This window comes from Dicentrarchus labrax, unplaced genomic scaffold, assembly GCF_905237075.1.
Source record: "Dicentrarchus labrax unplaced genomic scaffold, dlabrax2021, whole genome shotgun sequence".
NCBI classification, from domain to species: domain Eukaryota; kingdom Metazoa; phylum Chordata; class Actinopteri; family Moronidae; genus Dicentrarchus; species Dicentrarchus labrax.
Genome location: NW_026136707.1, coordinates 1,799,417 through 1,813,079, shown reverse-complemented (window position 1 = coordinate 1,813,079; position 13,663 = coordinate 1,799,417). Strand labels below are relative to the sequence as shown.

Here is a 13,663-nt window from a genome sequence, read left to right as displayed (position 1 = left end):
ATTGCGATAATATCGTTATCATGAGTTCTTTTGCCCCCACGCAGTGAAAATCTGATTTCCCATCAAGGTTTGTATTTCAGGAAGCACACAATAATAAATTCTCCCCTGGAGGGAAAAATAATTGCTTTCACTTTACCAGAACCTCCACTGTAATTCCCCTCCTTCAATGAGCCTTTGGTAAGTACACAAAGAGCGAAACTTATGCTTATACTGCTTATTCGAGGTTTTAGGATACTGTTCCTTTTTTTAAACTTCCAAAAAATGTTCATTATACGTCATCTTAAATTTCCAAACCACAAATGTATCAGTCATTTCCTTCACTAATAATAAACAGACTGACACAAATCACTCCTCCTGTACGCCACTAGATGGCAGCAGATAGACACTGGGAATGTAAACACAGCTGCTCTGAAGTTCTTATGAAATCGTTGCATTGAAATAGGCAACTGTTTTGACTGTACAATGCCCTCAAGTGTTTGGCACTTGGGCTATAAATGAGTTGCATGAGAAAAACAAGACATGCAAAGAGCAATACTCAGCCCATTATTGGAGGAATAAATGCATTACTTTGTTCTATTGATATTTTCCAATGTGGTAAACTTCTTTTGATTCTATTCAACAAAATTATTTTAAAAAATGTTATTAGTATAATAGTGACAGACGTCTATGAGGGCCTCGGCTTCAGGCAGGTTTGTTTACATCCTGACCAAACCCTCAACCTTTTTACACAATACAAAATGCCATTCATCTCTTTTATCTGTGACAGTTTCACATACATGTTAGTTGGACTGCATTGCATGAATACCTACTGCATTCATACCTCTATAGAGTCACAGAGATACTCATTGACAACAAACAAAGGTGTGTTAGGCATTCATTTTCATCCTCTGGTAAGAGTGTGAAAGAAAAAGCACCTGAGTTCTCACACTGTTTGCACCTTATATTTGGTCATAAATATGCAAGTCTGCACATTTCTTCCCAACGTCCAGATGCAATCTATCGCACCTGCAGCCTTTGCATGTGAAGGATGGATACTTTCTTAAATGGTTAGTTCACCCAAAACATGACGAGAGATGGGTTTCGAATTACAGTTGAGAAAAAGACAAAGGAGGCAGATATATCAAAAGTAGTCTCTAAAAACAACGTCCCATTGATAATCCCCTGGAGATTTATTGTTGTTGTAAACGATTTTCTACCAAAGAAATAGTCCCTATGAAGACTGTTAACAGTGAAGTCTGGGGACTGTCCAAAGTAAACACAATGTTTCTGGGAAGATATGTTTTTTAAACTTTCCCTTGCTCTGAGCAACACAAAATGAACCTCTGTTCGCCTCAGCTGCATTGATTCGGCGGCACAAGTTCCAGAAAAATGTATCTCCAAATATCTGAGAATAAAACCAAAACATGACATTTCTTGACACCAGTGGGCGAATGTGAAAAACATTGTTTTTGTGTGTGTGTGTCATTTGGGGATACTGACCTTTTAAACTCTAAATTTCTTCTGAAGTTTTATGAAACGGTATAATGACAACATTGTCTTCCAAATCTGCTTGACAAACACCTCACTGGACCAAAATGATACAGTCAAACCCATAAAATGCTACATTTTCATAAATTTTTCACCATTACATCAAATAACACCACATGCATCATTTTATATAAATTCACCTTTAAAATACACACTTTGGATCCTTGACTGCAATTTAAAAGAAAGCTGTGTAGGTTTGAACAATGCTCGATATAAAGATGCACGAGGAGATCAATGAAACCTTTATGGTCAATAAAATCTACATTGTTTTCATATCATGTAATAAAAGTAATATTGTAATGTCCCTCTCAAGGTCAGCTCCCTCTTTCAGTTTGTTCTTATAGTATTTAAAACAATCTGGAATTGAATATGTTTATTTTTTTTAACTGGTTTAAAGTTTTTTTTTGTTTGTTTGTTTGTTTTATCATAATTGAACACTTCCCCATCAAGTCATTTTTAGATCACTGGAGTTTCTTTGTCATGGAGAAAATATGTGTGTGCGTGTGTGTGTGTGTGTGTGTGTGTGTGTGTGTGTGTGTGCGTGTGTGTGTGTGTGCGTGCTTGTGTGTGTACGTGTGGGATGTGCGTAGGTACTTCCAGTTAATGACTCAACCACAACTGGGAGGGGGAAGTGTGAAGCTCGCTGATCTGAGACAGAAGAATTGAGTAAGATCGAGAAAAAAAGAGCGACACTGAGAGAGAGAGAGAGAGGTGGACAGACACACGTACACGGGGGTCAGAACAATCCTCACACAGTCTGGACACACCAAACTATTGGAAAAGAAAAGAAGAAAAGTAAAAAAGCATTGAGCATAGACTAGCACTGTAGAGACGAGACGACCAGCAACTGCTTAGCCTGTGTGACCACAGTTATGACGGGGCAAAGAATGTGGCAGACCAGAAAAAAACCAGACTGAGTCAGTTCTTCTGATGTAGAGACACTCCAGCTTGTAAAACGTTTGTTTTAACCAAAATGCAACTCAAATACCAAAAGTTTAACCAGCCAAGAGCGTGTAATACCCTCGCCGATCCACTAGGGATACGGTGTCAGTGTCAAGTTTTTGCCTAGGTGGGAAGAGTGCACGCATGTATAAAGGTGCACTATTAGCAGGGAATAGATTAGAGTGGATGAATTGGTCAAACACAGCGGTTCTGCACACAAGAGGGGGGTTCGGTTCCTGTGTGAAACAAAGTCAAAACAGGAAGTAGTTTAAACCAAATATGATCTTTTTCCTAAAACTAACCAAAAAGTTTTGGTTCCCAAACCTAACCAACCTGCGACTGTCACCAGAGATGTTTCTCAGCAAGCTTTTTTTTTAGTCTTACCGGATATTCATTGTTGCTAACCAGACCGCAGTGTCACACCAAAGTGCGTAAAGGATACCGATACCGTGGCTACACTTTTCCTCGCTTAGGCGTGAAACGTACACTATGGACCAGGTTGGCCTGACAACAACCGCAGTTCTTTCTCATCTTTCCACCTTTACGTTCAACTGTACAACTCTTTCTTGTGTAGTTCTGCGGTAAATATGCGAAACAGCTTAAAAATAATTAAATAACAATTTATATCTTTTATCTGTCTGTTTGGTTTGTACAAAAACAACAATTTGCCGTTTTATTTGGTTGTGTGCCAGACATTAGCCGGGATCAGCCTCTCTCCCCTGCCAAGAAACAGAGAGAGAGATATAATGTGCTGATCAGTGAGTTCACTTCGTTGAGACAGTAGTTTGTATTCTTTACGCTAACTTACACTAACCTGACGGAGTGATATTGATCTTCTCATCTAAATCTCAGAAAGAAAGCTAGTAAGTGTATTTCCTAAAATGTCAAACTATTCATTTAAACTATGTCTCATTTTATCGGATTCATTCCTTTATTTATCTTGTTTTGAATTAATTATGCAATGTTGTGGTGTAACAATGAGTAAAACTTTATTCATCCAGCACCTTTCTAGAGCAGATGTCACAAAGTAGCCTACGTCACCGTTCTGAATTATTATGTATATTTATATTTAACCTGATTTGGAAATACTGCGTTTTACAGTCATGAAGCAAATGTAAATACGAGGCGGGGTTCTCCCAGTTTGACAGGAAGTCTGCGGGGCTCTCCCCTCATATTCAAACACAAGAGTCTCTGGGGACGAGACGAGATCAACAACAATGACTTTCTTCTCTTTTCTTCTTCTTGTGACAACTGATCTAAAATCTGTACAGTGCTATACACCTGCACTTTTCTCAGTCACAAATAATTTCCTCCCACAGACACCCCGAATGACGACTGACCTGTACCCACTTCCTCTTTACAACGAAAATGACCACTAGAGGGGGTACGAAGATGTTTCGAGTGGCATTTTCCAAACCAGCAGACAAAAGACCTTTGTCTCATAAAGAATGCAGGCCATTATCCTGCTTCTTCTTTGTGTGTGTGTGTGTGTGTGTGTGTGTGTGTGTGTGTGTGTGTGTGTGTGTGTATGTTTGTGTGTGTGTGTGTGTGTGTGTGTGTGTGTGTGTGTGTGTGTCTTTGTTATGTGTGCTGTGTGATCACAGCAGTACATTTTCCTCTGTTGATAGCGTACACAAGCCCTGTCCTTTGCTGACTTCACTTTGTGTTTGTGATGTTCCCAGTGAAGAAGTTTTCATGACACTTGGCACACTGGCAGACACTGAGTGAATATCAAACAAACCACATGAGAGACATTCCACTGGGTCAGACTGTCCTAAAGGTAATTCAACCTCAAAGCCAGCCCAAACCTGTCTGTCGGAGCAATGAATTCCCTGTGGTAGGTCTCACATGGTGTTGGCTCATTCTGTCTGGCACACAGACAAAAAGTTATATACAATACATAATGTACAATCAGGCTGCACAGTCATCTATATGAGGAAGTTGCCTAACAATTAAAATCCATAAAAATGTGGGAATTAAATGGTATTATAAACCGATCAGGTTACCTTTAAACATGGCAACTGTCAATCTTAATTATAGGTTAGGCAATGATAAGATAGGGATAGGTGGGGCTCAGAGTCAAAGGTCTTTTTAAGACGGAATTGTACTTGTATGGTCATCACGGGGCAAGATCCAACTGCAGGGGAGGGAGAAAGCCTTTTATTTAAAGGTCCAGAGTTTAACATTTAAGAGGATCTATTGGCAGAAATGGAATATACATTCATAAGTATGTTTTCATTAGTGTACAATCACCTGAATATAGGAATCATTATGTTTCTCCTGCACTCTTGGTTGAGGCTGCAACTAAATACTACAATACAAATACCACCAAATACTACAAACTGGTCCTTCAAAGCTCCTCCCAGAGACAATTATTACTTTTACTTTACAGTCAGCAACTTTAAACGCTCTAGTCCACTGTACACTACCTACTACCAAAGTTAGTGGTAAACATAGTGGAACATATAGCAACTAAATAGCTAGATATTTCCCTTTGGAGTTGGTGGAGAGGAAAACAGAGCTCAAAGGAGAGTAAACATTGGTCTTACGTTGATCAGGTGGGCACAAAAACCAACTCCATAAGCTTACTTTATACGTCGCTCCACTACATTTCAGAGGGAAATATTGTTATATTTTTACTCCACTACATGTATTAGGTAGCTGCAGTTAATAATTACTTTGTAAAAACCTATAATGAGCATAACAATACAATGCATTGCCACAGAGTAAATGAAACCACCCAACAGTATAAGAAATGTATAAAATTAGCTCTCTGCAGTCAGCTACAACGTACTTAATGCATCTTACATGTTGCCCAAGAATGGTAATGTCTATGAACAGATATCTGTATAAGAACGCTCTCCACATGGATTGATAACCTGCATGCAACCAAAGCCTGCTGAAACTTGGTTAGTCAGTACTACTTGGACAAAAATGGAAACCAGAATGCTTCTAATACCAAAATATTGACCCTTGCCTACAGTTTATGCCTTCATATGCAGATATCTGTTCATAGAGCTTATGGTTGGATTAACCTCTCTGGCTACACGTAGACTCACTCACTGATATGTATATCTTCAAAGACTTCCTGAGCATTCAACCTAAGAATTTATTATCCCAAATGAAGCTGATAACTACATTTTATGCCCCTGTAACTTCTACATAGGTCCACACTGAGCTATAAGGAAAAGAGCTAACACCCTCTGACTGGAACATGTCTTAGTACAAGGACATAAAATGGCAACTTATCTCAAACCCTTTGTGGTTTGGAGGCTTGCTGTCAGTTTTCCAGAGCAGATTTTAACTAACTAACTTTTGTTATTTGATACATTTTATATTATCCTTCTGGTCACCTTTTACTTGGTTGGTCCTTGATTATGTTATGGATTGTTACATTTTTACTCATAACAAAAAAATATCTTTGTGACACACATGATGAAACACCCACTAAATGTCACAGGGTCAGTATTAACCAAGAAAAATAATGAACAACTTTATATACTGTTGGGTAATTAAATGAATCATATGCTTTGAGGTGTGGCAGTCTTGAACAATATGTTTCCGCTAACGCAATCAGGATGTCCTTTATTGCCCTCTGATGATAATAAAATGAAAAACCACACTAAAAGTGACGTGGGCCTCTAGAACAGCGCCCTCACCTTAAATTCTACATCCCTGAACTCTACTGAAGGGATAAAACACCATTCTTCCAAAGTTATTCCCTAATTATAAAGGTTTAATGATGGTGGTGGAGACAGTGTTTAACAGATCTCTGCAAAATCCCCCATAGGCAACCCGGTATTCTAGAAATTATAGTAAGAATTAAAATATACTAAATTGTTTTCATAATTACGTTGTGGTGATAACGTAATACCTGCCAGGATTATGTTCCAAGACATTTTTTGAAACACTACATTTATGTATTGTGGTGAAGTTGCAAGAAAGTGGTTGGGCTGGATGGCGGGATTCATGTCTTCTGCAACAAGAGTCCTCTGGGTAAGGTTAGGGACTGATCAGGACTTTGGTAAATGTTAATAAAAAATCTTACATCTCAAGTCACTGCTGACTTTTGAATAATGCTGTATCTCTATGAGTGGATTGTATTGCCATTTCAGTGTCAGTGAACATTTTACTAATACTTTGCGACATGACAAGTTCATTAATTACCAACATTTCCTCAACATGCTAATAGAAAACTTTATTCGGTCAGCATTACATTTCCTTCAAAATGCATTTCCTGCTGCAGACTGGTTGTACATAAACATAGTTGCTACGTGACAGGGCTGCCAGGTTTTAATCTTGGTTTAAATCGGGTGACTGTGAAAGCCAGGCTATGATTCAGAGAAGTGAATGACACCTACGCAAAACTTTATACCCTGAAACAAAAACACGAACAGAATGGGACACACTGTTCATACAGACCATGGTGGACAGTGGAGAAGTGAATTATGCTGCTGGGCTGGTTTGAGTTTCTCAGGAGAAATTCTAGAAACTGATAAAAAAGAATGTCATGAATTCCAGCTGAAGACAGTCGCTGTCGAAGGTCGACATTCCTCTTTTTGCAGCCACCTTTGAGATATTTTTGGTGCCAGGAAAGGGCATTAATAGGAACAAAAATGGGGGGAAGTAAATACATTAGGATTGCTAACCCAGTAGCTGTTTGGGATGCACCCGCAGCCGGAGCCTCCAGACACTTTGTGATGGGGAAAAAATGCTTGCATTACTCAAGCACCTGTAAACACATTAATAAGTCCTTCTGGTAAGGGCGTGAGCCGGAAATGTAATGGCGATAAGTATCATGAAAGAACACACTCAGCTGGATAAGGACATCTCAGACATGTTGAGGCAAATAATGTTTTTAATGACGTTTCACTCCCCTTTACCTGTGTTACTGCATTACTGAGAGGCCTGAGTGATGTAAAGGCTCGCTGTGGTACATGATGTCACTGTAAGAAGGACTGTTTCATGGATAAATCACGTGTTTAAACAAACTCCCTGTTTGATAAAGGCTTCAGACATATGAAGTTTGACATGTAGAGTTCCATTTCGCGAAATCCACCTTAAAGAAAACTTAAAGGAGCAGTGTGTAGAATTTAGTGGCATCTAGTGGTCAATAGTGCATAGTGCTCAACACAAATGGAGAAAAAGCCAGTGCACACCAGAAAACATGGTAGTTAATGGGTCCTCGTAAAATATCGGCAGTGCAGAAGGCTTGGTGATGTAATGACTGCTCGCAGGGTTGGTAAACTGTAGCTGGCGAGCAAATGTTCAACATGATAGGCTAATGCTCGTCAGTCACAATAGCTTGCAGATTATTCCTGTTTTCTCTGTACTCACATCATTTCATTCAATAAAGAGTTATTGGGGGGGGGGGGGGTCACTAGCATGCATCTTTTATCATTAGCTTCTCTCTACTAATTGTCTACAATCCATGCCTTTTTTGTGGAGCAGTTTCATACAGAGAAGGGTTAAATATAACTGCAACACAGCTAGTATGATAGCTTCCTCCTCCTTTAAAGGTCAACATTGCTGAGACTGTTTGCTGTTGGTCATCAGCACAAATTTGTGTGTCAAAGTTCACCAAAGTTAAGTTGTAATGAACTCACTAAACACTCTACAACACAAAATATTCACGTGAATTCACCCCACCCCCATGAACAAATCCACCAGTGAGTCTATTGAAATGAATTGATCTCACCATGAAATTTCACCGTTTGAAAATGCTGGTGTGAACAGATCTTACAGCTGTCTTGTCAATTTCGCAGATTGGTGGAACCAGCTGGGTGCAAGTGGGAACTGTTTCAAATTTAAGGACTCCAATGCTCAGAAATCACGTGATATGGCTTTGATGGCTAACCAGCATAAAGCAAGCATAAACATGTTTACCAACTCAGCTAGTTTTTGATGTTTTCTGCCAAACAAAGATGTATTTGTCATTTCAGCTTTAACAGAGACATCCAGTGAGAACTGTTCAATCCACTAAAGCTGTTCACCAACAAGAGCTGTGTGTTTTCCTAACAGGTGCTACTAATGTGTGTAATATACATATGTAATCCTTTGGAGCTAAAGACAGCCGGGAACTGAGCAATGTATTAAGAAACAGAGTTAATTGTTGTTTTCGTTTACACAGTAGGAGGATTTACATAAAAATAAAAAGTTGTTAATGCTCGATTGACAGCAATGTTAAATATTTATCAGTAATTAAATATATAAATCTGGTGGTAAATATAGTACTAAAAAATGCTGCTTCTGAATTTCCTAGTTGTAGACACACAGACAAATACTCACACACACACACACACACACCACACACACTCACAAGTTTGTGCATCTATCCTTGTTAGGACTGACTTTATTCATTGTGGACAGCCCAATCCAGCCCCTCCCCGAAATCTTCACGTAACCTCAATTCAGACTTTACCCCTAACCCTAACCAGGACCACAGAAAGATGTTTTGCTGCAGTAGGTCTGGTCACTGGTCCCCCATGAGGACTACTGGTCCTGACAAGGCCAGTGGTTGTGCAAAAAAAAAGGTCCCCAATAGGTTACAAAAATGAGTATCTACACACAAACACAAAGAGAGAAATTATTTTCTTTATATGTTTCTTTCTTAATGTTTTTAACACTGTTTATCAGCATTATAACAATGTGACGTTTGGCTCTGCATTATCCCTCTTTATACCAGTGTTATCATGAACATCTAAAGGTGACTTTTATGGGACTTTTCTGCTGTGTGATCTGCTTTCGCTCTCTAGTTGTTAACGATTGTACTATAAGACAATTTAAAAGAAAACAGATAGGTGACAAAGAGAGGGTGGTTTTCCCGCAAGCAACAACTAAAAACAAAAACCTCAAACTCCACCACCATATTAAAAATATCATAACTCTAAAAAGAACAAACCACCCTCAACCCACTTCCATAACAAACTTAACCACACAAAATAATCTAAGATAGAAAAAAAAAAACACCAAACACTCTAAAGGCAAACGCACAAACCACAACATACTCTTTTAATTAAAGTGGACAATTTCAGTTGGGTACAATTGCTTGTCTTGGCACTGGGGCCTGATAAAGTTGAATGAGTGAAAAGCTGAATGGAGCCAGACAGGGGAGGCATGCGTGGCGTTCACGGTCACGTGGTGGATCCCGTTTCCTTTGTCTCTGAACCCCACGGCCTGCTTTGTCTGAACGAGGGGATCCGATTTCCCCTTGTCTTTGATGTCTCCTCCTCCCACGCTTCCATGCCTCCTCTCTTCAGCCCTTATCCGCCCGCCTCCCAACCGACTCGCCCTCCCACACAGTCACACACACACACACACACACACACACACAAGCATTTGGTCTTGCCTTCTGCTTACGGGAAACCCGACACAAGGCTGCATCTGGAGGTGAATGCATGGCCATGAGCCTGAATACCTCATCGAATGACTGCATGTGGAAAACATTCAGGATAAAATACACAGCAGGCTAGAAACAAAACCTGAAGGCGCCATCTGCTTCAAAAACAGAACAGATATTATTAAAAAGCAGAAAGAGAACTGAAAATATTCAACTTTAACTTAAGTGACATTACTTGTGTTAAAGAAAAAAGTACAATGCTGAATGTCATCATGAAACAGCCCATATCGCATTTTGACCATGACTTTGTTGCATGCTCATTGGAGCTGGAGTCAGTAATGTTTTGTTCTCAGTGCACAATAAACAATCTTGACTTCCCAACCAGGCCTTCTCCAATTTTGGCAATGCTGAACTGAAGGTCATTCTGAGTGTCGTGCACTCAGATTGCCTTATGAGGGAAAAGAAGTTCAAATCAAAATGTGCTGTGTATCCTTTTTACATGAGGATAAATACTGATTTTAGAAACATAATCCATGGACATATTTCTATAAACAAATGCTTGTAATTAGTTGCAACTAAGTTGAACTACCTCTGCTTTAACACCATCATTGTATCAATCAACCATCATTTGTTTTAATTTAGGTGGACCAACCACAAGCTTTTGTGTCCTTTTCTAATGTGTCTTATTTTTAGCCAAGCTAGTGGCGTGGATTTATAGATGGAAATGGTCTGTTGGTCCACCACTTTGGTTCAGACAGAAAAATCTCCATAACTCGTTAATGATGCATGACATTTTGAACAAACATTTATTGTTACCAGAAGATGAATCCCAGGGATTTTTATTAATCGCCTGACTTTTGTCTGAACACTGCCATGTGTTTTACATTTGTGGTTTTGAGTGAAATATTTCACCAACTATTGGATGGATTGCTGTGAAATCTTGTGGCCTTCAGACATTCATGTTCCAAACAGGGTGAATTGTAATAACTTTGGTAATCCCTTAACTTCACTAACTTAACCTAACCTCTGCAAAACTAATGTCACTCCCATCATGCAAACAATGACATCAGGCAACCACCTTTAGTTAACCCTTAGTGAGGGTGTTAGCAGGATGTCATTCCAATCATGCTAAAGCCTTTACTAAGCAAGCTAACTAAGATGGTGAACATGATAAGCATTATATCTGCTAAACATCAGCATGTGAGTATTGTAATCATAAGCATGTTAGCATGCAGGTGAAATGAGAACATTTAGCTCAAATCCATGGTTAAGTGCCTTACAGAGTTGTTAGCATAGCTGTAGATGCTTATGTTTAACATCTTGTAGACATGTTGGAAATATTGTCTAAAATAGTAGACAGACAGATCAGATATAAAATATTGAGCTTAATGAATATAGAATGATATTAGCATACATATTCTGCCAGGCCCTCAACATATGCTCCATGACGAATACAAAGTCTATCCAGGGCAGAAATTCTACAGACTTTAAAACTAAACAAGCCATCACTCTTCAGCCTTCAGGCTGCAATTTTGCAAAGCAAAATATTTACATTCAGCATGTGACCTAAATTTCCATATGGCCTGTCTATGGGGGGATAATCCATCTTAACGATTGCTGGGCATCTCCATCTAATTTATGCCGCAAAACAACATGTGGTATGTAAAGCATTCCTTTGATAGCATTGTTGTGGGGCTTGTGCTGTCAGAGATGGCGGGGGCCCCCGCCCTGCCAGGGTCCGCCAGCCAGACTGCCGGGTCAGGGGGGCCTCTTCCCGCACACAGCCATTTCGCTATTGAGGCAGCGTCCTTCCTACAGCCGGGCTGATGTCAGGGCTGAGGAATGTGAAAAACAGAGCACACTGGGGGGCCTTGTTCTCCCACAGTCCTTGGACAGGAATCCAAACCACATGCCACACACACAGCCTGAGAAGGAGCGAGGGGGCAGAGGGGGAGGACAGTGATAATACAGACGTAGTTTAATGGATGATTTAAGGTGATAAGGTCTGAAATATGCAAGAGGTTAAATGTAATGCCAGGAAGTTGCAGTGGTTGTAAAAGTATAACTGAATGTAAATTTTAATTGCACTTGTAAAATAAATTCTAAGAGGTGGAAGAAAAAATAATAGTTATATTATAGTATTTTAGTTAAATCTCAGGAGGTAGAACTTAGCTTTTTCTTTTTTCAATTTAATGATGTTGACGGAACTAAAGGCTCAATCATTACCAGAGTTTAACCACATTGAACAGGTAAATAGGAACAGGTGCAATCAAAACAAATAAAGCATTGTCATAGGAATGGAGTACATAGAGCAGATTTTAAAGGGTGTGGCAATGCAAACACTTGGATATAATTTTTATTCAATATTTGTTTTATTTTTCCTGGATTATTGGCTTTATTGTACTTGATCTAAAGTCCAAGTATGGCCACCGGTTTTCTTTAGAAATTTGCTCCGTGCCGACCTTCTGTGACAGTGTTTGATATGTCTTAAATGTTTGCACCTGACCTACGTTTAATAGCAGTTGGACAGTGACGTCATTGAGCCTGCATGTGAGGAAGGTGTAAACTGAAATGTTTGTGTAGTCTCATGTACTTTAAGGTGATTATTTCTAGCCTCTATTATTGCTCTAGCACTGGGTTAAACTTGGGGGTGAATTTGCTAGGCTAAGTTATTTTGATTTATTTGGTAAAAATAATAGTTTGGAAATAGACTATTATATATACAAACAATGCCTTCTTACTTAGAGCCACTCTCATCATTAAACAAACATGTTAATTGTTGGTAGGCATATTTTTGAATTTTGGCCAGAACTAGGCTAGCTAATCTAGTCTATGCTAAACTAGGGGACATTTTTCCTGGTTCCAGCTACATACTTCTCCCACAGACAAACATATTCATGGTCTGTTAGATAAATATGTTTAAAGCTGAACGGAGACCAGTTAACATCCATTGTCTTGCTTCAAAGCCCGTCAAGTTTTGCACTTGGTACCACTCTCGTCTCCATTCATATACTCCTCATTATCCTAAAATACAATATCTCTCTTTACTTGTATGCTGATGACATCATGATATATACCTTTGAAGCCAAATAACTGAAGAAAAGACTGGACTGGAAAGATCCTTTTCCCACTGAAAGAGCAACTTAACACCAGCTGAAACTTAAATTTTTCCAGATCTCCAGTGGACATCCCTTACTACAGGGACAACAAGTACAACAAATCACACTACTGACCAAACCCAACCACAACCAGCAGGGACGTATGGTTGATGCACCTCTGATGTATCACTGCTGATGCTGGGTGTGGTCAGAGGTGAAACAAACTTTTATTGCCATGAGACAAAGCTTTTCAGCCTCAAAGAACAACTCGCAACGTCTTGAAATCTGTTTTTGGTGACCTCCAGTGGTTGAATTTCTCAGCTTGTTGCAGCAATGTAGACGTGTCCTTCTGGATGTGTCAGTACTCAGTGACATCATCACTATTTGCTATGGTTACGGATACAATAGAGCAGAGTTGAAACAGACTTGAAACTTTTCATCAGAGAGGACAGTGGAACAATTTGGTGATTCAGTTTTTTAAAAAAAAGATTTTCAGTTCAGTTTCACACTTATGACTCTTATTACTTTGATGGTGACCTGTCCAGGATGTACCCATAGACTAACCAAGTCAAGCTAAACAAGTGAATGAAAAGCGGTGACTAAGTGTGTGATTAAGAACCAGGCTTCCTAAAATAACAGAAAACAGGACAAAAAGTGTTTATGTACTTTTTCTTACTTAGTTTAGTTTACTTTAGTTTGGCCCATGCCTATGTCCCATCTGATAACTTGGAGTGGGCGGGGTTTATGACCTGTTCTG

The 13,663-nt window shown here is 39.3% G+C and overlaps 1 long non-coding RNA gene across 1 annotated transcript; it reads left to right on the top strand.

The window, feature by feature from the left end:
- Window positions 1–3,164: 3,164 nt before the first annotated feature.
- Window positions 3,165–4,290, top strand: LOC127367210 (uncharacterized). Its single transcript, XR_007885451.1, has 3 exons — window positions 3,165–3,332; window positions 3,789–3,853; window positions 4,152–4,290. It is a non-coding gene; the product is annotated as an uncharacterized LOC127367210 (long non-coding RNA).
- Window positions 4,291–13,663: the final 9,373 nt, after the last annotated feature.